We start from the raw sequence: 13658 nt of genomic DNA on the forward strand, positions 1-13658 counted from the left end.
GAAGTAGAGGGCAGTGTGTCATGCCGCCCCCTGGGTCCTGCAGTAAGGCCACACAATCTGGAGGCGTGGGCATGGTTAGTCCCTTTGTGCCAGAACACACCCACCCACCTTCCAGCCCACCCAGACACATGCACACGCACGCACAGAGACGTGGGATGTTTTTAAATTGATTTTAAGAAACATATTAGTATCAATCATTGAACATTGAATTGGTTTTCGGTAAAAACGTAGGCCTAATTGTGTTTTTTAATAAGTCTATTGATGCACCCAAGCAATCTAAGTAACATAATAAAAAAAATACCCATCGTAATCCATCAATTTAAAGTAGAGATATGTTGCATGAGCTCTGTCTCAATCTACCTCATCTGCCAATGGCGGCCTTCTGCATCTGTGGTGGAAGGTGTATGAGCTACAGCAGTGTTTGTCAGACCATGAGACATTCCCGAAAATCGGTCTAGTCACTAAAAAGTCTGTAGTGACCGAATGGTTTGGCCTACAAAAATCTACCCTATGGAAAGATAATTCTCACACGAACACAATGGTGTTCTCTGTTTTGCTCTACGACCCTCATAAGAATCTAAAAGTAACAAGGTACTGGTTGAATTTTTTATTTAAGAATGGAGGTAGTTTTGTGCCAACAGAAAAAAGGTGTCAAATTTGAATCCAAAAAACAAAATATTTTCTGAGCTTTCTTTATATCTCCTAGATTAAGGACAGACACTTAAACCTTATTCCTCATGTTCTATTTGTTGACTCTGTTTTGCCATTTATTAATGTGTTATTCAATGTGTTTCTATGGGCTATAGAAGTAAAGGTCACCCCCCGAGCCTATATGGTAATACATATCCAAACATACAGGTCCATAATTATTGGCAGCCTTGATAAAGATCAGCAAAAAAAGACTGTATAAATAAATTATGCAAATACTGAGCAATATTGTTGCTTCCACTAGTCCTGTGGTCTCGAACAGTCATTCTGATTCCCATTTAAAATAGCCTTTTGAGGTATTAAAATATAATTCATAATATTTTTGAGGTGATAGAAATGCTCAACATTTTAAAAAAGTATGTTTTTCTTTCATGACTAAATACTAGGAAGTTTGAAAAGACAGGCTGAGTGGACAGGGAGCTTATATTCATGAGCTCGCCTTGACTGACAGCTCTTTGAAACGCCTATGTCAAGAAACTTGGATGCAGTGTTGCAGTAAAATCATGTCACGCAAATTTGGTGACACGCAAAGCAACCTAAACAACATTGAATAAAAAAAAAAAAATGAATCTCTTGTTTGGCATGACTCTTGCAGTTCACAGCAGCACTGATAGATGTGTTGACATGACAATTGTATCAGAGTTTTGAGTGACCCTTCCCCCCCTTTTGTTCCATGCTGGCTGAAGACCTAGCTAGCCAGTAACTTGCTAACAGCAGACACAGATGAAAGGGGAGACATATAAGTGTCTTTGCCATAGATGTAAACTTTTAATTAAATGTGCTGACCCTACAGTTACATTTTGGACCCAGTAGAGTGGCTATCTAACTACAGTATATAAACCACATCCCTCTGCAAGCATACCTTCTCTGGTGTTGTTTACAAGGCAGTACTTATTTAAATTATGTAAGAGAATATCATGTTACCATTGGTGTATTATCATTAGAGTTAGGGTGAAGCAATCCTATCCCCTTAATAATTCTGCCCCCTGAATCCAATTGTTTAACATGGGGGTGGGGACCTGTAACTTTCTGATCAAATTTGATCAATATAGAAGCAACAGTAATTTTTCATACTTTGGTCATCATAGTTTTATAAAATCTGGATTCATCCAAATATCATCCAATTGAATGAAAAACATGATTTGGACTGTTCATGACCTTTAAGGGCAACACCATTATGAACATTTTAGCCAAAAACCTGGTTACCTCTGCCAAGAGGCTGACTCTTGGCCCCAAGACAATAACATCAAGCACTAATCCAAATCCATAAAGAAATGGTTAATTGACAACAAAATCAAATATACAATACCTGGGCCCCATGCTGCACAGTATTTGCCAAAGAGGGGAGATGCTGCTAAGCTAACATGCTTACTGTGACTGTGAGAGTGTTTGTGAACCGGCGCAGCCGCTCAGCAGATCCATCCATCATGGCCATGGAGCTTTGGAGCGGCTTTGCTCTGCCGGCCAGCAGAGTTCGATCCATGGCTGGGGCCGAGGTTCAATTAAATAATCCGCCAGGTTTGTGATGGATCATTTGGGCTATGGGTCTATGTCATGTTTAACACCTGTTGTTCGAGATATTATGGTTGGGCTAAGAGTAGGTCTAGATGCTGAACTCGTGCTTGGTATTAGCCTATGACCTCCATACTCAACTGGACCACATATTATTTTTTTTACTCGCCCAGGCTTCGACCCCTGGTATCATATAAACAAACATACGACATGGAAGAATGCATAGAACTGCAGGAAATTAGATTTAAAACCGCAAAATGTTCTCTCCGCCAACAAGAGGGGTGTGAACCGTTTGGAGTCGCAAACGGATAAATTACATTATCCATCCGGACCTTTTCCACCTAGGAAATGTGTGTGACTGGGCCTTTTAAAAAATATATGTTTGTCTGTGTCACTCTCCGTTTTAGAATAGCTATTATCTTGTCGATTGTGACAAGGCCTGTGCTTTCCATGGTCCTGCTCCACGTGGTGTTCTTTTGAGTTCAGCTCTGAGGTTGTAGGCCTGCCTCATGCTAAAAGCTTGCCTCTCCGTAGTCTGAAGTGGCTTCCACTCTGCTCTACTTCATCAATATAATTCAATGAAATTAACATCTATTCAATTATTTTAATCTGAATTACTTTATTCATCCATTTATGAGGCATTGTCAGAGCACTGATCTGCACTGAAATAAAGGCAGGATAGGTGAAAGTAATATGGCGGAGGCCGGCTATGGAGGTAGGTAGCCTATTATTATTTTACTCACCTGTCCCGTTCTATGAGATCAGTTGAAGGAAAAAGGGGCCAGGAGAGAAATCTTCCACAGTCTATTGAGATCCACCCACGTGTCTGGAATATGAAAAAGCGCAGCGCCAGGCGCTGGCAGTTTCATCCAAGTGTCTCAGTTTTATACAAAACGTTTATTTTTCAATGTTTTAATACAAATAGGCTATGTAGGCCTATCTGAAGGTGCGCTTTGGGTTTGCGCATCACTTTGTAAACCATATAATTGTCAGTTAAGGAAGAAATTAGTAATTAGGCAACTTTTCCGCATTACTCTGTTTGTGCAACACAGCTATGCAAATATTACCGTCTCTACCAATTTTTTAACTGTAGCCTATTCCAGACACACACGCCACGGCATGCTCTGTGAAAATCATGCCTTCACTGCTGTGTCTCTCCCAGACTACGCCTTTAAATGGGGCGCGCGCGGAGGTGGTGCTGAGGAGAGACCAGGAGAGGGCGGACCCGTGCGAAGTGTGTGTGAACATCCCGAGATCGGTCGCCAGTCGCACGGATCGAGCGCGCGGCTCTTGTGATGCACTGTAGCGGAGACAGACCGGAGAGAGACAGAGGAAAGAACAGCCCAATAGCCCGATTTAACGGGTACTGTGTCAGAAGTCGCGCTTTAATCGGCACCGTGTTTATTCATTCTACTCGTTTTTTTTTTTTTTTTAACCGAACCTGGATTTAAACATTACCGGAGTTTATTGTCGGATTATTAAGCATTGGATATTATCCCATAACTAAGGTCAGTCGTGCTCTATTTTCTACTTGCCAAAAGGCTCCTCTTGTCATGACTAGCAAACATCCAAAATATAGTTCTAATCGTTCCTTCCGAACACATTTGGATTGGAATGGGGATGTTAAAGTAGACATTTTGAACATGTTTGTAGTTTCGGCTGTCGACAGTCTGGAACAAGTTGGGACGTTGAGAACGTCGACATGTGGTCAATACTACCTAATCATAAACTAAGCATTGCACTATACTAGTAATTGACTGGAAACATAATGATATCGACGAATAAGGTCACTTTTGCTGCAGGGTGGTTTACGGGTAGGCCTATAAATGGGGCATTCCGGCCATGACGGCTCGGGTGATTCTCTGCCCATTCCCCGGTCAACGAGGCCAGGGTGACAGGCATGGACAAGCCCCGCGGGACTGACAGAATTACGGTCACATCGCTCAGCTCGTGGCCACAGGCAATATTTATAATCGGAATTATTCATCTTTTATAAAACACAGAGCATTATAGGCATCATAACAAGCAAAAATGACACTAAATAAATGCTTGCTTAGGCTACGACTCTCTTCCAAACCACGCATTTAGTTATCGCCTGAAAAGTAGCTTTGAATAATGGATACAGGGGTGTCCAGTGTCTTACGACCGCCAGCGTGCATGGGGCTATTTTAAAATGTCTATGACGGTTCAGAGTAAACAAATTCATTTAACGAACCGGTTCTGCATAGTCAGGGAAAACAACAGATGGGTTATGTCTAAAATAAGACAAAAAAAATATGTATGTTTTGATACTGTGAGATAAAAGACAATTCAGACATGGGAATGCTGCTTTGAATTTGATATGGGGACATGACCTTCTATGTTCCATTGATTGCCCCTACACTGCAGACACCATAATGGAGACCAGACATTTGGCCTCCCCTCCAACCTTTTCCCTCTAAAATTATATTATTTTACAGATGAATTCGTGTATGCTCATTTTAACGAAATAGACCCATCTCCATTTAGAATATCGTGGAGAAGAAAGCATTGTTGTCTTCGTATGGACATTTTTTTCCACAGATATGGGTTGTTCATTTGTAGCAGATAAAACATACCATACAACCGGAAACAATAATATAACACGTTAGAGTCAAATATTTATCATCAGGTGAGTCTGTATTTGGATTGTAAAAATAACGCAGGAAACGTTTTATTTTTTTTAGACGGCGGGTAGAATTCGTTCCCTACGGAATCAAATGAGCTCGTGAGCTCTGCAGAACGTCGAGGGAGGGTGTTTTTAGGGTGCTGGTGATCTCCATGAAATCTGACATGTATGAACACGCTGGTGTTTTTTTCTTCTTTGAAATTAACCATGTAATGCAGCCAATCTCTCACATTTTAGAAGAATGCATGTTGGATTTGAGATTATCAATATCTAACAGCTCACAAAAAGAGACGACAATTTTGCAGTAGAAATATAACGCCACTATTATCTCCCTGCATCTTTGTTTTAAATCATGCATTTGAACACCATTTATAGTTTCATGTTTTTGTCTTGAATCAGGAATAGATCAATTACTGTAGGAAAATCATGTAAGAGATCACAAAATGGTGGTTAAAATTGTCACGTTTTGACCTCATGATTTTTCTCCAATAAAGGTCTGATCAGCACCTTCGCCAGTCGTGATGAAATAGTTATAAAATCCACTGCAATTTGCCAGCAGAATTGGTGACGTTTGAAGTTAATTTATCATTGTGGCACACGTTCGATGTTTGGGATTTACAATGTAATAGGCTTAGTGAATACATCAGAATGCAGGGAAAACTCCTTATCAGGCTTTTTCAACGGGCAGAAATGCCTCAGAAATGGGCGTGACCCCTGTGAAATGCGTCTCTTTTCTCACACAGCAAGCAAGGCCTAAAAGGTAGCAGCAGTCCAATGCACTACTATAGAATTATAGTTGAAATAGAGATTCTATCAGTGTTTTATTTTATTGGTACATAAAAAAAACATGATTCACCATTTAATAAGAAAACAATATTTTATCTAGATAAAATGACGTTTTTTTCCCCCCACAAAATATACACTTTTTTGTTTTACGTTAATGTTTTCCACGGATATTATTACACCCAACTATTAGGCCTAAATGCCCGTTAAATAAAATATGATAGCCACTATAAAAATACATATTTGTGTTATTAAATAATTTAATGAAAGTAGGCCTAGGCTAATCGACATTTCTCCCATTTAGGCCAACACAGAAAGACACAAGAAATATGAATTCAATATTTAAGTGATGTAGGCTATGCGGTCGTGCTATGCGCATTCCCTGCCTTGCTCCTGTGGTTATTGTGCGGTTGTGTGATTTGGCTGTACTGTCTGCGGGGTGCCGGGCGGTGGTTGGTGCGTGGTTTAATTTGGCTGTCCTGCTTTCTGGGCGCTGGTTGGCAGGCGATTAACTGCTCTGACAAATCAACCGAAAACGGCCAAGGGCTCTCAAGGTAACGTTAATCCGTATGGGCGGGAGAGGGGGAACAATATTACTCACATAATAGGCTACTACTCACAATATCATTGAGGATGCTCCTTTTTCCATATAAATAAATACAAAACAGAGTTTCAACGTTTTTTTTTTCAATTGTATGATGATTCTAACAGATTTTTTGACGCAGATTAAAAATGTCCTATTATGTTTGTCTGAATGCGTAGGCCTATTTCACACGAAATGTAATGTAGTTCAAATAATAACATATTTAACGGGCGTGATTAAAGATGCGGAGGGAGGAAAAATATTCTCCGGTTGTAGAAATTGCGTCATGCCTTCCTAAATAAAACGACGTTCAACAGCTCACAGTAATTTCATGCTTCTGAGAAAGGCCCTGCAATTTCATCTAATTCATTTTGTACAGGCCTATTTGTTGTGTGCGTGTGTGTGTGTGTGTGTGCGTATGTGTGCGTAAAACTACACACACACACACACACACACACACACACACACACACACACACACACAAACAAAATTGAGGGTGCAAGAGTGCAAGAGATTATATAGTAAATGTAAAGCAACATACTAACAATTATAATAAAAACAATTTCTATTGCACCATTATAACAAATATAAAATAGATTTTTTTACTTTTGTCAAATGAAAGGTGTTTACTATATGTTCTCTGGGGTGCATGCTGAGTCTTCCCCTACTATGCAGATGTTACTACAGAATGAGGTATGGTAGAAGTAGAGTAGTGAAATGATCACCGACATTATTATTCATAGTATGTCTATACATGCATGTAGACATGGGTTAGCATTGGTTGTGTGTGTGTTTGTGTGTGTGTGTTGCTGCAGAGTGATGTAATGCAGGTTAAGGATTATTTGAATTAGATAAATGAAGATAAAGATCAACTATATTAATTTAAACAGGAATTTTCTCTGTGGTGTGAGGACTGGCCCAGCATATGCATTAACTGTGTGTGTGTGTGTGTGTGTTTGGCTGAGCAAGTGTTGCAGTAGAGTGATGTAATGCAGGAGACGGGGTGTTATTAATCGTTTAGAACGATAGATAAATCAAACAGGGTTTTTCTTGGATGCAGACCTCGGTTGATTGCTTAGTGTTGGTAGCATCGTTGCAGTGTGTGTGTGCGTGTGTATGTGGCAGCAGTATATTGCTAGCAGTGTTTGTGTGTGCGTGGGTGGGTGTGTATGTGTGTGTGCGTGTGTGCGTGTGTGTGTGTGTGTGGCAGCAGTATATTGCTAGCAGTGTGTGTGTGTGTGTGTGTGTGTGTAGCAGTGTGGGGGTGATGTAATGCAGGAGAGAGGTGCTGCAGCAGAACGGCTCTCCCCTCCCTTCCGTCCCCCGTCACCCAGAGGAGGTGTGTCTCTGTCTCTCTTCCTGCAGAGAGCTGAATGCCCACTCTCTCTACCCATGCTGGGCACCGGGCTGGACTCATGGCTCTGCCCGTCTGGCTGTGGCCACTTGTGCCCACTGAAATACTACAATACTTAGGGGGGGGGGGGGGGAGTATTTTTCTCCCTATACTCCCTTTTTTATGGTGAAACTGGTGAAATCATGTCCGTTTGATCATATTCTAAAATTGACCAATCTGTCAATTTTTCCCTTCTTCTACCCAGGCTGTGCACCAATCTGCACCTATGTCTCTGCCTGTCTGTCTGTAGCTGGTAGGATATATTAACAAATGGATCCCCCCCTCCATTTTTTTAGATCACAAGTGTGACGAAATTGGATAGGTGTTAGCAACATGGTGGGGAACTTTGCCTCCACCCACTCAATGCTGTAGCATGAATGATTATTTAGGCTGTGCCTGTTTGTCTGTACCTGTCTGTGTGGCTGTGTAAATACTGTTACAAATACATTTCCTTCCTCCCTCTCTCCCCCTTCCCTTCTTTCCGTCGCTACTTTCTCATCCCATTCTTTCTTAATAATAATGATGTAACAAAACATAGTATGTGTATTATTTGGTCTGTATCTGGTCTTATTCATTGTAATTGCTGATGTCGGACACAATTGAGTAAAGTGTGTTGTTTAGTCTGTGCCAGCCAGTCTGTACAAATAGACAAATCCTCCCTCTCCTTTCTTTCTCCCCATCCCTTCCTTTGCTCATCACTGAAACTAAATTGGATAGGTGAGAACAATTTAGGGGGAGCCTTGCTTTCCCCCAATGCTCTTAGATTAGTCATTAGACAATAATGATTTAGACTGTGTCTGTTCACCAGAAAATACATCCTCCCCTCTATTAGTCTCTCTCTTGCTCTCTCATACCCATCCCACACACATGACTGGTTTAGTTCTGGCTTGCCGTATTGGTGGTGATGTCATCCACACACCGTTCCAGGACTGTGTACCCCCTCCATATCAAAGAGAGAGAGAGAAAGTGTGTGTACTGCAGGGAAGCGAAGGTGTGTGTATATTTGTGTGTGTAGGTTGGCAGCAGGGATATAAGTGACTCACTGTTTATAGGGTGTGTGTGTGTGTAAAGTCTGCGTGGAGGACGAGATGTTTGGTGGAGGACTGGGAAATTGGAGAATCTCACAGTAAAATGTTTGTGTGTGAGAGAGAGAGAGAACGCATCCTCCTCTTCTGTTATATCAGCTGACTGCCACAGAGGACATTTTGTTCCAGCATCCAGAGTGTGTGTGAAGCCACGGCAGTGTGTGTACTCAATGCACCTGCAGTGGTACTAGACACATCAGTGAGGTGTGTCTGTTTGACAGTCAGGGCCAATGAAGAGACCTTATTAACATGGCTCTCTCAGATTCCCTCCCCTGCCTTCCATCCCTCCGCTTATTGTTTTCTAATGGGAGGCCAAACCCCGGCTGCTTTTGTCCCTGTGTGTGTCTTCCCTGTGAGGAGCGGCGGACTCCTATCAATGGGAACAATGGTCCATGCAGTTTAGCCTTTTAACCCCTGCCCATCCACCTGCAACAAAAGAACACACGCACACACACACACACACACACACACACACACACACACAGCAGGGAGAAGGTGTGTGGGCTACTGCCAGGGTGAAGTATCAGTTACGAGACCCCCCCCCCCCCCGCCCAGTGTGTTCCGGTCCAGTGGGCCCATGCTGACTGCTGGGGCCTTTGTCCTGTGGTACCGAGCCGAGGGCTGAGACTGTTGGCAGGGACACAGGGTGCCTATTAGGTTAGATGCCTATTCGGTTACCCTCTGTATGAGGCGGTGGAACTTAACCCTGCTTATTGTTATCGTAATACTTGAAGTCCCTCTCAACATGGGGGAGAACTATAGCTGCGTTTAACTGGCCTGGATAGGTATACTAAACCATACTGGGTAGAAGCCAAACTTTCTATGTGTGTGTTCCTGGTGAGTGTAGGCTACTGTAGATATCTCTGGTCGTGGGACAGGCTGCTGATGGCCAGACGCTGGCTTGTCATTACATCACTACAGTGTCACAGAGCAGCATATCCCAGCGATGACACACATCAAGCTGATATGTCAGCAGGGATTTGACTGTGTGTCTGAGAGTAGCGCTGGCGTACTGTACACCCTGTCTTCTATTTGGGTTGGGGAGCAGTGGAGACAGTGGTTCTCTCACTCGCTTGCTCTCTCTGTCCATCGATCTCAATTTCTCTGTCTTTTTCGTTTCTCTATCTCTGCATTTTGGAGTAGTGCAAGCCTATGGTTATCTAGAACCTTATCTGTGTCTCAAGATAGATGGAAATGTGGGTCAACTTAGTGTGTATTTTGTTACCTCGAGGACAGCTCTCATGAATGAATCCTAAAAGGACCTGGCATAAACTGTTACATCTCATTAAAAGAGAACTCCACCCTATGTTTTGGTATTTGTTTAATTAGTCAATTGTTGATATAGTCCCAAAATACAGAAATCTGGCCCGTAAAAATGCATTTTCAGTAGGCTAGCCTAGAACAGATTGGCGATAGAATGAAACACAAACATTTCTAAAGAAATTACATCAACCAGACCCTGAATCTTGTGTTTTAATATTACAAAACTCAATGTTTGATGGGACTAACGATCGGATAGTTAGGTTAGGAAACATGTTAGCAACAATCTTGACGCAAAGAATAAGTTCACCGGGGAGAAATGGAGGGAATTGTCCAACACATGGTCACATGGTCTCTCTAGACGTTGTACCTGTTTAGGCATTGGGGTCTCTACAGTCTCTGGCCCTGCGTATTTAGGTCTCTAGTATTCTAGTGTCTCTCCTTCCTTTGTTTTGTGGTTTCTCTCTGTCCATCTGTATGGTGCAGTCAGCAGAAAGCCCCGTTCATTCCCCTGGCCATCAGATAAGGGCCATCTCTGCTGGCCTGATTGATAGTCGGGAACTGCCAGCAGAATAATGGTGCTAATTTTCCTAGCAGATGACAGATAGGGCCTAGACCTTTACAGAGGGAAAAAAAACTGCCACTTTTAATTAGGTTTGGTGACTGGTAATTGTATCTCTAACATCAGATACAATGAATTATGCACACAGATCCTGCTATTTTATTTGTTATGGTTCAATAGTACAGTATTTGTCTGTGTTTCCAAATGGTCATGTCTTCACATGTCCTTAGCAGCTTTTAGTGATGGCTCGTTTGCAAACGTACGTCTCTTTTTGGTGAACTACGAGAATCGCATCGGTAAAAGAGTCGTTTATTTGGCTCCCTGATTTGCATAGTGCTACTTAACTGCTTTTTTTTGTTTTTTTTAGCTTCAAACAACGATTATCTGCATAGAAGTAACAGTCATTCTCTGAAGGTGATGAATCCTTACTACAGAAACAAAAGTGAGGAGAGCGTTTCATTCGGGGCCACGAAAATGTTTGCAGTTTGTAAAAAAAGATATCTTGTTTGAACACGCATATCACAATCTTCAAAATCTGACATAATGCATAGTAGCCTACGTTTGCTCAGCGATTAACCGAAATGTCTGTTATTTTTGGGGTTTCAAACAACTAGCCTAATTGACGGATGTCGGTTCAGTTATTTGAATTCCATAATCTTTTTTCAGGGAGCTCAATGCTCATTTTCTGACTGCAGTTTCTATAGAGATAAATCACATAAATCAAGTCCGAACTGTGTGATGTAGTTTCCAACAGGCCAACATTCTACATAGTTTGGCGTGCCTACTTGTCCGGAGACAGAGAACCACAGATTATCCATTATATCAGAGAGAGAGAGGAAGCAAGGCCCAGCTCATCAGGTTGTTTCGCCCGCCAAACAAGGAGATTTTGTATGGTGAAAAAAAATGGTTTATTTGACGCGTGAGGTTAATTGGATCAAATAGAAGTTTCATAATGCTTAAGTTAGGAGTGTACTGATATAAGTAGGACACGTGACATCCCGACAACTTTGAGAAAAAAACACTTGGCCATGCATATTCATAGCATGAGGCTAGTAGCATAGAATTATTATTATTTTTTTAAACATTAGTCCTTTAGCAGCCACTCTTATCCAGAGCCACTTACAGTAGTGAGTGCATACATTTTCATACTGTCTTCGTACTGGTCCCTCCATTGAATACAGTTGCTTGATGTCAACAACTCTCATCGAATATTCAAAAAAGGATTACAATAATGAGATACATCCACCAATCCAAAGAAAGGATAGGTGGCAGCCAGACAGCCTGCCATGCTGCTGTGTGGACAACGTGTAACGGCCGTTGGTGGAAGAAGGTGAGGACCAAAGTACAGCGTGGTACGTGTTCGTAATTTTAATGGTAAAGCTGAACACTAAACAAGCAACAAATTAACCACCGAAACAGCTCCGTCAGGTGCAAAACACACAACTTTGGCAGCTCCGGACAGGAGGGCGACTCTGGCAGCTCCGGACAGGAGACAGGCACAGGACTCACCAGGCTGGGGAGACCTACTGGAGGCCTGGTCCGTGGAGGAGGCACAGGATAGACCGGGCTGTGTGGGAACACTGGAGATCTGGTGCGTAGCCTTAACACCACTCTTCCAGGCTGAATGCCCACTCTAGCCCTGCACGTGCGGGAAGCTGGAACAGGCCGCACTGGGATCTCCTGGCGAACTGGGGAAACCGTGCCTAGAGCCGGCACAGGATATCCTGGCCCAAGGAGGCGCACTGGAGGTCTGGAGAGCAGGGCTGGCACCATCCGTCCTGGCTGGATCCTCACCCTAGCCCGGCAAATGCGGGGAGCTGGAATGTAGCGCACCGGGCTCAGAACGCGTACTGGAGATCTGTAGCGCCAAGCTGGCACAAGACGTGCAGGGCTGGGGAGGCGCACAGGAGGCCTGGTGCGTGGGGCTGGCACAGTCTTCACCAGACGGCTAGCACGCACCTCAGGACGAGTAAGGAGAGCTGACTCAGGTGACATCAAATCGAGGACACGCTCCGACGGGCGAATGTCGTGCCTCATGCACCAACACAGCAGCTCTCTCATTGCTGTCTCCTCCAATCTCCCCATCAACTCCCTCACTGTTTCTGCTTCACTTCCTTCGCTCACCTCCAATTTCACCCCATAGCACAGGGTCTGACCAATCCCATGCTCGCCACGTTAAGCACAGGGAGTTGTCTCAGGTCTCCAACCTGACTCTGCCACACTCCCCGTGTGCCCCCCCCCCCCCCCCCCCACAAAAAAAGTTTTGGGGCTGCCTCTCGGGCTTCTTTGCCAGCCGTGTTCCCTCGTAGTGTTTCCGCTCAGCCTTAGCTGCCTCCAGTTCCTCCTGTGGACGGCGATACTCCCCAGCCTGTGCCCAGTGTCCCTTGCCTTCCAGTATCTCCTCCCATGTCCATTTCTCCAGATAGCGCTGCTCCTCCTTACCACGCTGCTTGGTCCTTTGGTGGTGGGTAGTTCTGTAACGGCCGTTGGTAGAAGGAGGTGTGAGGACCAAAGCGCAGCGTGGTACGTGTTCGTCATTCTAATGGTAAAGCTGAACACTAAACAACAAGCAACAAAATAACAAGCTCCATCAGGTGCAAAACACACTAAACAGAAAAAAAGTATGGTTCTCAATCAGAGACAAAGATAGACAGCTGCCTCTGATTGAGAACCACACCCGGCCAAACAACACAGAAATCCAAAATTTAGAAAATGAACATAGAATGCCCACCCTAGTCACACCCTGACCTAACCAAAATAGAGAATAAAAACCTCTCTATGGCCAGGGCGTGACACGACTCCCTTTGTTTGTACGGAGAGACATGTCTCTTGTCAGTAAATCCATAATCTTTGATTATATTGACCAGATACTCTAGTGGCCCTATAACAATGAAAATACATATCTTCAAAAATGGAAGGCAGTCAGGAGGAGACAAGATTAGGTTGAACCATTCTAACCAACGAGAGGGCAGATACGCGTGTGAACAACAGGCACAACGGTTTCCACTAGTTACCACAGCCACAAAGTCTAAACTAACTTTAGGATAGGGTTAGGTTTAAAATCACATTTTAAGAAGATAAATTGTAGAAATAGGCGGGTTTATGACTTTATGGCAACTAGTGGC

At 43.3% G+C, this 13658-nt stretch overlaps 1 protein-coding gene and 1 pseudogene across 23 annotated transcripts in view; one reads left to right on the forward strand and one right to left on the reverse strand.

Annotated features, from left to right (window-relative positions):
• Positions 1-3288: 3288 nt before the first annotated feature.
• Positions 3289-13658, forward strand: part of nrxn3a (neurexin 3a) — a 430411-nt gene continuing 420041 nt past the window's right edge. For 22 of the 23 annotated variants that reach the window (XR_016488894.1, XR_016488895.1, XR_016488896.1 and 19 more), the window contains exon 1: positions 3358-3728. The gene's annotated coding sequence lies outside the window, so the exon portion shown is untranslated. Of the gene's footprint in view, positions 3729-13658 lie in introns of all 23 variants that reach the window. The other variant, XR_016488898.1, reaches the window with a different exon arrangement.
• Positions 10750-12842, reverse strand: LOC149975176 (uncharacterized; annotated as a pseudogene).

Source organism: Oncorhynchus mykiss, chromosome 19, assembly GCF_057628025.1.
Source record: "Oncorhynchus mykiss isolate SJ-2025 chromosome 19, ASM5762802v1, whole genome shotgun sequence".
Classification (NCBI taxonomy): Eukaryota; Metazoa; Chordata; class Actinopteri; order Salmoniformes; family Salmonidae; genus Oncorhynchus; species Oncorhynchus mykiss.